Raw genomic sequence first — 14611 nt, forward strand, 5'->3', positions numbered from 1 at the left:
GATTGAAGAGGAACAACTGGAAAAGCTGAAGCAATATGAGGATTTAAAGACCAAACTGCAAAGACTCTGGCACAAGCCAATTAAGGTGGTCCCAGTGGTGATCGGCACACTGGGTGCAGTGCCTAAAGACCTTGGCCTGCACTTAAACACAATCAGAACTGACAAAATTACCAGCTGCCAGCTGGGGAAGGCTACCTTACTAGGATCTGCACGCATTATTCGCCTATACATGGGAAGTTTCCGACATGTGATCCAATACAACAGCCAGTAGAGTGATCTTTCTTCTATGGACTCATATTGTTGTGTTTCTAATAATAATAATAATAATAATAATAATAATAATTTCTTACCAATTTCTCCCCAAGGTGGGTCACAACATGATTAAAATATAATAAAAAGGCTTTACTTACTTAGGCAATCCCTCGTAGCCCAAGGATGATGGTCCTCCAAGTCTAGTGTCTTGGTGGTGGGTCCATAGGTGGCTGTGCAGCCCTATTCTTGATCCGCATGTTCTCCCATAGTGAGAACATTGGTTTCCAGGTGGAAGGCGGTCCTGGCCAGGGTTGGCTTGACACGCCTTCCTCTTGGCACATTTCTCGCTTTTGCCCTCCATTTGTGCCTCTTCAAATTCTGCAGTACTTCTGGTCACAACTGACCTCCAGTTAGAGTGTTAAAGGCCACAAAACCATTAAAAACAAATAGATATAAGATTAAAACACGCATTAAAATAATTTAACTCATTAAAATGTCAATTTAAAATTTATAGTTTGAAATTGATTACATAGGCCTATCAGAAGAGACTTGTCTTTAAATCTGTTGTAAATTCTGATAGCCAATTATGCAGATGAATTCCTTCCAGCAGATCATTCTAGAAGTGGCTGATGAAAAGGTCTTCTGGGTAACAGTTGTTAGCTGAGTTCTGGATGATTGAAACGAACATGCATTCTCCATCTAGGGGAAATGGTAATGAATGAACATATGAAGGTTTTCACAATTTTGTATTAGACTCACTGTCACAGCATTCCTATTGGATACTCTCCCCTGCCATTCCCCTTTCTTTATAACTCATGCTTTATTCAGGTTGTAAATTTAAAGTCAATGAACAATTTTACTTGTAAACCATCTTTGTGACCAAGCCTTTGGAGAAATTGTGAAATAGATAGATATGGAATGATGGGCAATGACTATTGGAACAGCCTGGATAATGTGTGGGGATTGCATGATTAATTGTGAAGATAGTCTTAACTTGTTTTGATGCATTTTATAATTCTATTTAAATGTTTATTTTAATTGTACATTTTTATGGCATCGAATAATTGCCTATATGGAAGCCGCCTTGAGTCCCCTCCGAGGTGGAGAAAAGTGGGGTATAAAAGTTGTAAGTAAACAAATAAATTTACAGTCACGGTACTATATAAAACATCATTATCATCATCAACAACAACATCACCATACCTCAAGGTGATGAAATCCATTTTTCAGCAGAGAAAAAAATAACAATGAATATTCCTTCCACTCCTGAGGTACAGGGTACAATGAAGAAATAAGGTGCATACCAAACTTGAGCATAAGTTTAATTAAAACAGTGGGATGTAAATTTAATAATAAATGAATAAAATGATACCATCAGATTTGTACAACAAGCCAATCATTAAAAAATCCTGAATTAATTCATTTTTTGCCTTAGAGTAGCTCCACTGAATTAATAGAATTATTGTAAGTCAAGGCGCAGTTACATTTCTATTGGTTGATTGAGACAAGCGTAACTGAAACCAACAACTGAATTTAGACTCCTATGTCTATAGATATTGTATACATCCCCCATCCACACATTCCATAAATATACCAAAACAGCTTAAAATAATATAGAAATGGCAAAATTCCAACTCCATAAAAATAAATAGTAAAAAAGCTAACAAGATTAAACAAGAGATGAAATAAAATAAATATATCCTGCAGCATTTCTTTCTGACTCTTTCTCTCTGCCTCTTTCTCTCTTTAAAATCCAGGAAAAGATGTTAGTCTGTTTATTATGTCTCATGTTATTGGCTGGATGTGATTAATTCTCAGAGAAAAAAACTTTGCAGCTGAGGGCTTGTGACACAGGTGGCAGGTGAATGAAATCTGAGTGTTTTATTGAAAGATGCAAAATAAAACTGTTCAAAAAAGATGCTTTGCAATGAGGCACATTAATGTTGTGAATGATTCTTCTGTTATGAAATGGGGGTTGCATTAATATCAAACAATAACTATTATAGACAATACTAGCTAAACATATGGATGAAAAACACCTGTATTGACATTGGTGACATGTATCCTCTTCTTTGGGCCCCTCCAGACAGGCTCTAAAATACAGGCCTTCCTGCTTCTTCAAATGGGTGGTCTACATGACACCCTGCAGAAAAGCAAGTGCATTTGGCACAAAGCAGGAAAGCTCTGCTTTGGAGTTGAGATTTGTTGTTGTTAGTGGAAAAGAAGTGGGTCTTCTTGAAAGACTTGTGTCTTTCCTGCTGTGTACAGAATCTGTACTATCTGAGCAATCGTCTCGCATTTTCCGGGCTGAATCAGTGTGGAAAATGTGAGAGGGCTCTAATCCCCTCCCCAATCACCCTCAAAACTTTTTTAAAATAAAAGAACTTACTTGGCTGCCATCCTGGGCATTCCTAAGCACCAGGAGAGGACCGGTAACAGAGAAATGCCGGCCCCATAAATTCTTTTATTTTTAAAAGGGTTTAAAGTGGTTTTGGGGAAGGGGTTAGGTGTTTGGGTGTTCTCCTGGAAGGTTCTGTGAGAGCATCTGGACACCCAGCTCTAAAAGTGTGAGATTTCGGGCTGGGAACAGAAGGCAGCCCTGATCTGGGTTTCTTAAATCTGGGTTGGCACGGACTTCTTTCCTGTCTGGTATCACCCTTTGTTACCACTGTATGAAGTTCCTCTGTTCTCAGAAGAAAAAATGGCTCTTTTTTCTCAGTTCAGAGAAAATCTTCAGAAAACAGGAGAATAAGAGTTTTGTAATTGTAAGAAACAGGAACAGGAAACCTTTTTCCTTTGGGTCACATGTCGCCATCAACTTGTTTCATTTCACCCTTGACTAAATTACAGAAGACTTCCGAAAATGGGATGCAACTTTTTACTTAAGTTCATTATCAAAGGAATCATAAATACGATTTTAGTCATTTTTCTATTGAGAAAAAGTGTATTTGCTATTTGAGACTTTTCTGTGAAAAATTCACAAAATACTTAATAAACAAATGAACAAACAAAAAAACACAACCAAACCAATGTGTGTATTTTATGTAAAATAAATCCTGAACTGCAGAGATTTCTATATGCCCAGGATTCTTCTTATCAGGATATCATGACACTGAAAAAACACAATTTCAACTAATTTTCAAATATTTTTTTCTGTAACTATTTTATGCACCAGTAATTGACCCATCCTTAGCAATCTGCTGCGAGTGTTGGCATTTAGATAAATAGAAAGATGAGGAGGAGGAGGAGGAGGAGGAGGAGATGGCAGAAAAAGGGGAGGGTGAGCTCACACAATTTTTATTCTAGTCACTTCTTCCATTGGAATATGACTTTAAATATAAAAAAAGATTTCCCTTTCCTGGCAGATGATGTCTTCAAAAACAAAAGTTATATTAGATTATTTTTTTCCACCTTACTCTTTCATATCTCTCATCCTTCAGCTCTTTGAAACATATTTTCGGGACAGCAGGGAGAGAGGAAATCAGCAAAAATCAGCTACTCTTCCACTTCTTTGAGTAAAAGCTTTCTGGAACGTACCCCACTGTGGGACATGTTTGCCAATGTTCTCCTTCTTACAGAGGTTTGGGAGACGGGTTAGGGACACAGCAGAGCTGACAGAGCAGCATACAGTAAACTGCAGAGGGAAAGTGATGAAGGAAATCTAAGCAGATGTGTTTTTTTGTTTTTGTTTTAGGGGAACAGAGCAATTGAGATGTCTGCTTTATTGGTCCCCGATGAACTCTAGGTGAGGGACAATGCCATGTGTTACAGAAAACATTTTAGGTTAAATATTATGATACACAGTGGGTGGCTGTTACATCTTGCTTCCATCTCAAGCCAATCTAACAGGAAACTTCCATTGACTTGGGGCTTGACTGCTTGTTGTTGTTTGCAGAATTGGGAGTGAGCTCAATGTGCGTATCTGTGTGAGATCGATTCCGGACAGCCTCGCCAGTGTGGGATCTGCTCCAGGATCCCTCACCAGTGTGGGATCTGGTCCTGCCAGCACCAAGGGAAGAAACACTAGAGCCGGATGCTGTGTGGGATCTCATTAGTCTGGTCATGCTGGCAGAAGGCATGTAACCCATTCCTTGGATAAAGTATTTGAAAGCTTCAGCAAGTTTTGCAAGCTGAGAAACTTGGGGAAGACCACCACAGTCAGCCATCTTCAAAAGTGTAATCTTTGTTGGGTCAAGTTTAGCATTGCAGTCAACCACAGCATCAACTGCCTCCAACCACCAACAGTGAAGGGCACTGTAGGGTAACAACAGTTGTTCCAGGCATAGGACGCTCAATATCTAGGTCTCGTCGGCTGTTGTAGGAGTTGACAAAGAGATGTGCAGATGTGTCTTAAAGAGAACACACCCATAGACCTCTGAATTCAACTACTTTGTGTATCATTATGGTAAATCAACTATGAGAGTGATAGCCACAAATCCCAAACTAGCTGACACTGTAGCGAGATATGCAAAAAGATAGAGGCATGAAGAGCAGGGAAGACATCAGCAAGTGTTGAACAACTTACCTAAAACAATTATTTGCTACCCTAATAACTTCTTATTATCCTCAGACTGAGCAGGACATTGGTAGGTAAGGAGAGTTGGCACGCTGCCACTATCCTAAGAAATCACAAAATACTATAAGAGTTTTATCTTTCAACATTAGAACACTTAGATTGTGCTGACATGGCCAAAATAAAATGGACTCACAATTCAGTTGTCGCTGGGAGCCCATATGATGTATAACTGGATTCACAACCAAAGAATTGCTATCAGCTGTTAATGTAGGTTAATGGAACATGGTATTTATTCTGGAACTTCCAGGAATCCAGCCCAATCCACCGCTCACACTTCCAATGGACCACCACTGTCTTACCACCAACAAGCAACTCTCTGCTAGAGGCTTGCAGGCGATGTCACTTCTGGTGATGTCACACAAAGGTGTCCAGAAATGCAACATCACCATCAAGTCTCTGACAGGCTCACTGACACTCCTTCAGCTCTCTGCATGTTGTCAGGAGTCCCCTGTGCCCAAGAGGGTGACGTAACAGAAGACACACCACAAGTTGAATTCCAACTGCAGAAGCTGTATATTGCAGGCCAAACAATAGGGACAGAATGCATGGAGCATTAAAAGGTCTGTTGCACTCCCAAATGGGGCTGCAAGGCTTGTATCACTTTGACAGAGAATTAAAGACTCATTCTCATTGATATACTGCAATCTATTATCTCATTGGTCTAAAATGAGCTCTCTATAACTCTAACAGGCAGAAGGCTGTTGTAGTAGAGCCTGTGAGTAACGTTACAAACAGTAGTATGGGGGGAAAGGGTTACTCAGAAGGGGGGAAAGGGTTACTCAGGAGCAGGAATCTGATGATGAGCAGCAGAGAAAGAGGATTCGGGACATATTTACAACACCTACATGTAAGTTCACAGCAGCCGCTCCCAGAAAAGACACAGGACGCCAATCCGTAATCAATCAGGAACTTTTACTACTGGATACAAATACACAATGAAAGCCAGGATTGGCATACAGACGCAAGTCAACCCTTATATACCCTCCCCCACATTTGAATCCCCTCTTCCCGCCGACTGAGGATCCCGCTCAATATTCCCCGCCAAACCACCAACTGCCCTTCCCAAGGCCACCAGCTGCAAATCCTTATCGGTTCTCCATGTCAGGAATCTGGTTTTTTGCGCCACCATCCAAGGCCAGGAAACCGAGTCCTGACACCTACAGATGAGGAGTCATTTGAGGGATTCTCTGGGGATGATAGGTCAATGAGTGAAGGAGAAAAAGGAGATACTATGGATTGGACTAAGATAAGAGAAGCGCAATCTATTGGTGAGGAGCCAACAACTAGTGATACCTTTATGTGGTTCTCTGGGGGTGAAGACTGGCAATCAGGGGATCCAACTGAGTCTTGGGTGAACTAAGTCTTAACAGGAGATGGAGGACTTGGAGGGAAGGACAAGGGAATTCACATGAAGAGCTGGGAGCGTTCGGGGCGTTCACTGCCACTGTTGTCCATCAGAGTCCGTACGTTCCACGTACCGAAGTTCATTTTTCTTTTTTGGCCGCAGGGTGGTGACCCCACTGGACGCGGCAGTCCAGTCAGGGATGAGTGAGGCAGACTATGTTTGGGGCACCTTTTCTAGCCCCCTCCCCATGTGGGGTGAGCAGAGTGGGTCCTCAATAGGGCTGCTCAGTCGTGGATACAGCTGCCGAACTACTCAACTGCCTCGGACCTTGAGGTAGAACGACTGAGTCCGTACCCACCGCCCATGTGCCAGTCTGTGACTAGGGGCTTCCAGATTTCACAGTCCTGCCCCCGTCGCCACTCGCTGATCGCCATGGGACTTTGGTTGGTTGGTTTTTATTTTCTGTGGAAGACGCCTGTGCGTGGATTTTTTTTAATGTGTGGAGGTCAGTGCACAACTGATCAACACACAGACTTCACAGAGTGAGGTTCCACTGGTGATGTAGTTTAACACAATGACCGTGGCTTCTCAGTCTGTTGCAGCCTTCTTCCGCCTTCGCAGCCGTTGTAACATGTACCATGTTATCCTCCGCCTGCTCCGCCGTTGAGGTCTTTGGGTCTTCGGACTGTGCTTGGTCTGGGACCTCCCCCGCAGCCACTCCTGGGAGTGCACGACTCCAGTTGTTGTGCCTACAGGTTCATCGGAACACGCAAGCCCCCTCACCACGACAAGGTAACAGTCCATCGAGGGGGAGCTGGGAGCAGCTGTGGGGGATTATTATTATTATTATTATTATTATTAAACTTTATTTGTACCTCGCTAGCATCTCCCGAAGGACTCGATGCGGCTTACACAGGCCAAGGCCTCAACACACAATATAACAATACAATCTAAGCAAATCAAAACAATTAAAACAAAATAAAACAAAAATGAACAACAGGCAATAAACAATACACTAAAGCACAATAAAACTGGGCTGGGCCAGAGTAATGGGTACAAGATTAAAAGTGCAGATGTGACAGGTGGTATATATGAGGCTACTAGGGCAAGTGCGGTGAGCAGGATTCTGATGGGACGGTGGTCAGTTCATCTTCTGATGATGATGTGTAAATAAAAGTGGGTTCAGGGGTGATGGGTCCTTGCAGAAGGCAAGGTGTTGATGAGCGTTCGTGTGTTGAAAAAGATTCTTGTGGACTTGTTGCTGCCTGTTTCATGCTCGGCGTTGGTTTGGCATCTGCAGTTTCGATTTCCTGATTGTTTGCATGTTACTGACCCGGATTGGCTTCTTGTGAATGTGGACTTCTCCCTTCCTGGACCTGGACCGGTTTGGCTAAAGACGCAGCTTCTGCGGACACTGGAGCAGTGCTGTTTCGGATTTCTCCCGCTTCAACCCTGGACTTCGGCTGACGATGCTTCTCTTCCTGCTACCCCTCCTTTTTGTTAACTATTTGTGTACTGTGCTTTTGTTTTGCCTCAGAGCACTTTGCTTGATTCGTTTCTTTTGCATCCAGTTAACCTGGATTATATTTGTGTTAACCTTTTTGGACCAGGTTTGGTTTGTTTCTTGATTTTTGACCAGTGGCACTGCATTTAAGTATCTTTGCGTCCTTTTTCTTTTGTTTTAATAAACTCTGTTTTGAAGCCACTTTTGAGTCTAGCCCTTTAAGGTGTCTGTAATTCCAACAGAAGGCACACGTGGGATCTTAACAATGGCACAATTATAGTTCTCTGGCCATGAACACTCAGTTGGAAAGTATCTATAGGTTGATACTTCAAGTGGGTGAGAAATTAAGGGAGTAACATCTGTCCAATTTTACTCTGGTGAATTCATCCTTGGTAGCTACACATCAACATTTTTGCAAACAAAGGCCCTCTGCAAAAGCAGGCACATAGGATTTTCAATCATTGGAAACATCAATGAAAATTGCTTTTTAAAACTATGTTTCCCTCAGCAGTAGTCCCGATGCACCTTTGGCCCAGGCAGCCTTGTGGAGAGCCATAGAGCTCACTCAGGGATGCTTCTGGGCTGCACCAGAGCAGCTCTGGAACACTTTAACCCAGATTAATTTGGTAAGTGTAAACATGTCCTTAGATTCCAGCCAAATGAAGGTACTTTGGAGACATGGGATTTTTAGCTATATTTTTTCCTAATTATGCAGACTTTAGGTTAAAATTATAGAGTTGGAAGTGGCCTCAAGAGCCACTTCCACAGCTAAAGCATTCTTGAGAGCTGACAATCCCACCTTTTTTGGTCCACAACCCTTCACAGCAGTCTATGAGTTAAACTTCAATATCCAAATTTTGAGATAAAACTTTCAAAAATGGATAGAGAAACAGAACAGCTAGCTTTTAAGGGAGAGGTGGAAAATATGTGGTTGCATGGCCAGATGATGTTGGACTGCAAGATGGTTATGCTGACTCTGGCTAACAGGCATTACAGTCTGGAGAGCCATATATTCCATAACTTTGTTTTAATGTAAGGAAAGGGTATCCCAAAATTATCTTTATGATCTTAATTGAATTTACAACTGAAAATTGTAAGTATAATTTTCAAGTACCCAGTAAATTCTACTTAACATTCTCTAAGCAAATCTCTAATCACATAATTAAGAAATGCAAATAAACATAGCTGGAAATTAATAAGTAATGAAAAGGAGTAATTAAGTAATGTATGGATCTTGTTATTGTTGGGCTCCTGAGGAGTTTTAATGCAGTTTGCTATTGAAAAATATTGGTTCTGCTAACCTTATTCTTTTTGTGTGTGTGCAATGTCTTGCAATCTATTATATAAATAAAATATTGAATCTAAATATTTTAATGTCTTTTTTCTTTCTCCTGTATTTGTTTCCTTCATATTCATAATCTTCCCCTCACCTTGTCATGGTGAGAGGGCTTGTGTGTTCAGTGAACCTGCAGGTGAAGCCATTGGAGTCATGCGCTCCCAGGGGGCAAGGGAACATGCAGATCAAGAATAGGTCTCTACAGTCACCTACGGACCCACCTTCAAGGCCCTACACTTGGAAAGAATCATACTTGGCCACGAGGGATAGCCTATGATGATAATGAAGAAGAATCATAACTTGCAATCAGAATAGAATACCTATACCAAAGGGATCAAAGTAGACTTATGTAATATGTTCCAGTGACTGGAAGAGATTTTAGTCTGTAGAAAATATCTACAGAAGTTTTAGAACATATTATTGCTTTTCTCTTTTTCATTTTTCCTTCACTGATATACTTTTTTTTCCAGTATTTTAGGTATGATACAAACATCATACCCAAATTTCTATTCACATCTCTTCACAGTGAAGAATGTATATAAGGGAATCCCGTTACACCTCTGAGACTGAGAAAACATTTCTAGCATAGGGTTTTGTAGGATCCAGTTCACTTTATCAGATTCATGGAATGCACATCTGTGAAGAGAAACATATACCAATGGGGAAGTAGGTTTAAAAATGGAAAACATGCGGATATGGTGGTGGAGTGACATGTTACATCTCAACATCTGTTGTAAAATTAGTTAAAGGTGAGAGATAGGTTTTACATACAAGCTTTACATACATATGAACAGATAAGCAAAACAGTGGAGGAACTTCCTGGGCTAGTGCACTGGTTCCCAAACTTTAGCCCTTCAGGTGTTTTGGACTTCAACTCCCAAATGTCTTAGTCAGCATGGGTTGGCCAACTGTTAGGAATTCTAAGAACTGAAATCCAAATTATCTGTGCATTGATCTCATGCATTGATGAGGATGTGAGTCTAGTGATATCAATTCATGATGACCAAGAATGAATAACTGCTAGCTGGTTAAATAAAAACCAGTGTGAAACTAACATGGGTCATGGCAAAAGGGTGTGTGTGTTTGTGTTTGTGTGTGTGTGTGTGTGAGAGAGAGAGAGTGTGTGTGTGTGTGTGTGTGTGTGTATGTGTGTGAGAGAGAGAGTTCAGATCTTCCATATCATTGACAAAAGATAATGGAATGAAATATTACATACAATAGAGGCAGAATCTCCCTAGTGGGAAAATGAGGAACTAAAATGATATCATTTTTATCTGAAGAACATATCTCTAGGAATCATTCAGTCCTACAGCATAACTTCTACCAGAAGTTAGGCATACAGTTGCACCAGAGAACCTAGAGGTTCCTAGCACAGTAACAAATCTATAAATAATCAAATCCACAAAAAACTTACATATGTGGAGGACCAACTGTATTTAAAGACTACCTTATTATCTACCTAGTACAGCCATGTTCCATTCAATATAAGATTATTTCCTATTGGTGGCCATCCCATTTTTTTTTTAAAAAAATAGTATCACCCCATTATTTCAAATTATTCAATTGAAATACATCATCAAGCAAGGCATGACCATCTGATGCAGCTTTTCCTTCTAAAGTGCCAGAGATCAAGTCATCATTCTCTTTTGTGTGAGAACATAAGACTCTTCAGGCCTTTGAAAAATACTCCCATATCTTTTTTTCTCATATATATTACTCCGAGTTTCTTAGCTACTTGAACTCTTGGCCTCTCTTTGTTGAAAATCATATCTCCTCTTCTATATATTCATTGGAGGCCACTTCATGTGCTTGGAAGATTATTCTGAAATAAATCCATGAGTCTTTAAGAAGCACAACATCTCCCTGTTAAGTTATTCGTTGAAAGAAATTATTTATCATCTCTTGCCCCTGTCCCCTGAGATCCACAGGTGATGCACAAAACACAAAAAATATGCTTTAAGACAGCTCAAAATTTTTTAATACCACTTTTCTTTAAAAAATAATCAACTTTGAGAACAGACTCATAAAACTGTTTAACAACTGGTTTCAAAGGCCAAAGGCTCAGGGAACAATGCAATATTGGCCAACTAGTAGAAACTCAATTATAGGGTCAACTCACAGGACCAAGAAAGTCCTGTTTGGTGTAGTTTTTCATTTATGATATTGTTGTAGCATGAATAGAAGTCATTTTCAACTTATGATGACCTTAAGGCAAACTTATCATGGGGTTTTCTTGGCAAGATTTTTTCAAAGGAGCATCATCTTTGCTTTTCTCTGAGGTCAAGATTTGTTCAAAGTCAGCCATTGGACTTCCACTGTTGAACCTGGTCTAACTGGGCTGATACTCAAACCAGTACACTGCAATGGGTCCTGGATGTCTCAGAGGAGATAAAAATTTGCAATTTGGTTGCTGGGATGGTTTCATGTTTAGTGGATTTTTGGATTCAGTCTTAACTTTTGTGTTTATCATAGACTCATTTATATCAGTGAGACTTTATTTAGTAATGCCTAACTTGAGCAACTGATTTTTAATAGGCTGAAAAATTAGCAATGTTTTGAATAAATAAAATAGACTGAAAGTAGACACCAGCATACCATTGTGAAAACATAAATACGTTGTGTTAGATTGCAATTTAGATGAACTAAAAGACTGGTAAAAGTGGAGTTATTATTTCCTCTTTAGAACAGTTCCTCCAACTGCCTGAAAATAAAGCCCAGAGGGAAATAGAATTATAGAATTTGAAGGGATCTCATAGGCCCCTTAGACCAATTCCTACTCAATTCAGGAATCTCAGTTAGAGCATCCTTAGTAGGTTGCTGCCCAACCTATTTTCTAAAGACATACACAGTAAAAGACCTCTGGGTAATTGGCTCCCTTATTGAACCTTTATTATCACCAAGATGTTCCTTCTAATGATCATTCACCTACCCTTTTGTGAGTTAAAACCATTAATCTGACCCTATCACCTGGGACTGCAGAGAATAGACCTGCACTCTCCACTTTGTCACAGTCCTTTAGATACTTAAAGAGGGCAATCATGTCACCCCTCAGTCTTTTATTTGCCATAAATGTGAACTGAGATTATGAATTGTGGTACAGAACAAATTAAATTCCCACAAAAAATCAGGCAAATGTACCTTCCATGAACTTAGACCTTGTGACAGGCCAGTCTTGGATCTGAATTGCCCCCTGAAATCAGTTTTTAAGTCTGTCTGGTTTATGTTAGTATGCTTTAGTGGGTCTATTCTAAGTATGGCTACATGTGGATTTTCCACCACTATGTCTGGAGCAAACATAATTGAGGAAGGGTTGAAATGACTGGACAAGTAGTCAAACAGCAGAAGTTCTAAAAGGATTTGTTGGGGAGAGGTAAAAGAAAAGATGTATTCAATAGAAATGCTTTCCATCCCTTAATGCTGGAAAAAACTACTACTAAGAGATGTAAGTTCTTTCAAAATAATTTAAGTCACCCGGAAAACCTTTTCCTGCCTTTTTATTTCCATCACTGCTATAATCATTTGCAAGTTATGGGTCAAAATCATGTGATATATTTTGTTACCTTAAAGACAAACCATGTAGAACTAACCCCCTATAATACAGCATCAGCAGGAGGCACATTCAGCTGACAACAGTATAGCAAGCAGAGCAAATGACAAGTAGCATATACCAACATTTTCCAATTTCCTTGAAAAGTGGTCAACCTGTCCACAAAATGTAACCTGTAATAACTCTGAGTTTATCCAATTTGTTTTCTTTTTCTTTCTTTCTTCCTCCTGGAAAAAATAACAATCATTTTTTAAACTATGCCTCATAACAGACATGGGCAACTGGTCACTTACCAAGCCAGCACAGCAGATTGCACATGTATTGTGACCCAGCAGGGATTAGATGACCCCCTACTTGTTTTAAGTAGTCCCACAAGAACAGCCATACAAGGAAGATTTATTGAATTTGGAGTGGGCTGTTGTATATTCACGCAGCCTACCATTATGGTCAAATCAGGCAGGTCTGCATTATGGCATCAGTCAACGAATAGAACAGCATACATATGCAATCCAGTTTTGATAGACAAAAGCATGAGTCAAATTCAAACTCAAAAGCGGGTTGTTTTGTAAGAAATGCATATCTTGAAAGAGGTCATTATGAAGTGTGTTCAAAGTATCAAACCTTCATTCATAAAAAAATATTTGTACAGTGGAGCCTCAACTTAAGAGCATCCCAACTTACGAGCCATTTGAGTTAAGAGCTATCATTTGGGCATAATTTTGCTTTGACATACAAACAGCATTATGAATCGACAGCTAGCATCAGAGAGAGTGCTGGTGTGAGAGGAAGCAGTAGTGTGAGGGTACAGGGCTCACCTAATATTCAGACATTTCCCCCCATATTTGGTATCCAAGACCCATTGTTTGGCTTGCCATCGTCCCCTCTTCATTTTGGGAACAACTTATGAACTCATGTGTTGTCGAAGGCATTCATGGCCAGAATCTTTGGCCAGAATCCTTGTACTCTTGTCAACTGTGAGATTGCTGTCTGCTTTTCTCTTGTCTGGGTTAGGTAATGTTGTGTGTGTTTTTATTTCTGGTATGTTTAGATTCATGAAGAGGAAGACACAGAGAGAGCAAGAGAGGCAGGGAGGGAGGCTGGAATGAGTACAGTATGAAGAAAATCATGCTTCTGCCTCTTCACTTTGTGCTTTTTAATTTTGACAAAATGACAGAAAAACTTGAGCAATGCTACTGCATTCAATTTTGTGTAAAGCTTGGTGATTCCCAAGTGGAGATGATCCACAAGATTCAACAGGCCTTTGGTGATACTTTTTGAACACAGCTCATATATTAGGAATAATTTAGGTTGCTTTCTCAATTTATGCCATTCCAGCCACATTAAAGGACATTGTCTGTATTCTAGCTAGCTTCCAAAGTACAAAGTTACAAGCACCACCCCAATCACAGCTGACTTCCATTTTAAAGTGAAGGCTTGCTTTACAACTCATTAAGAACAACAAAAACATCTTTGGAAGTTGTTCACAACTGTCTGGCATGGACAGACATGAGAGAATCTGTCTGATCCATGTCTATTTAATGTGATGCATTTTCCAAACAAAGCTTAGATCGATTTATTAAGGACTGTCCAGTGGTCATAGAACCCATTAAAGGCATGTCTCAGAAGTGCAGTCTCTTATTGTGGAAAAGTTAAGTGCCCTTTCTGAAAGCATTAAGGAAACCTCTGTGATGCCTGCTTAGTTTGTTAAGAACCTTACTTTATAAAAAAAGTAAAAAAATTATCAGAAACTTGGGAATGAGTTTGTGAGACATTTGATTGGTTGGAGACCTTTCATTTATTGTGCTATACATTCCATCTAGCCATTACATTTCCTTTCATTACAGCTTGCAAGATTCCTATTACATGTTTAAATCAAACATGATTTCTCTTATGGTTGGAGAAAAGTTAGTTACTACATTGCAAGGAAATGTTTCTCTGTGCCCTTTAAGGATATATAGGCAGGACTATTGCAATGGTATACCCAAGCACTTTAGGAGGAAGTGAAGATATTAGTCAGAGTCATGTTCATATAAATATAGATTCAGAATTAT

The 14611-nt window shown here is 39.9% G+C and overlaps 1 pseudogene; it reads right to left on the reverse strand.

The window, feature by feature from the left end:
- Positions 1-3956: 3956 nt before the first annotated feature.
- LOC137096550 (protein NDRG1-like) overlaps positions 3957-14611 on the reverse strand; it is a 94587-nt pseudogene continuing 83932 nt past the window's right edge.

Source organism: Anolis sagrei, chromosome 3 (assembly GCF_037176765.1).
Source record: "Anolis sagrei isolate rAnoSag1 chromosome 3, rAnoSag1.mat, whole genome shotgun sequence".
Taxonomy (NCBI): domain Eukaryota; kingdom Metazoa; phylum Chordata; class Lepidosauria; order Squamata; family Dactyloidae; genus Anolis; species Anolis sagrei.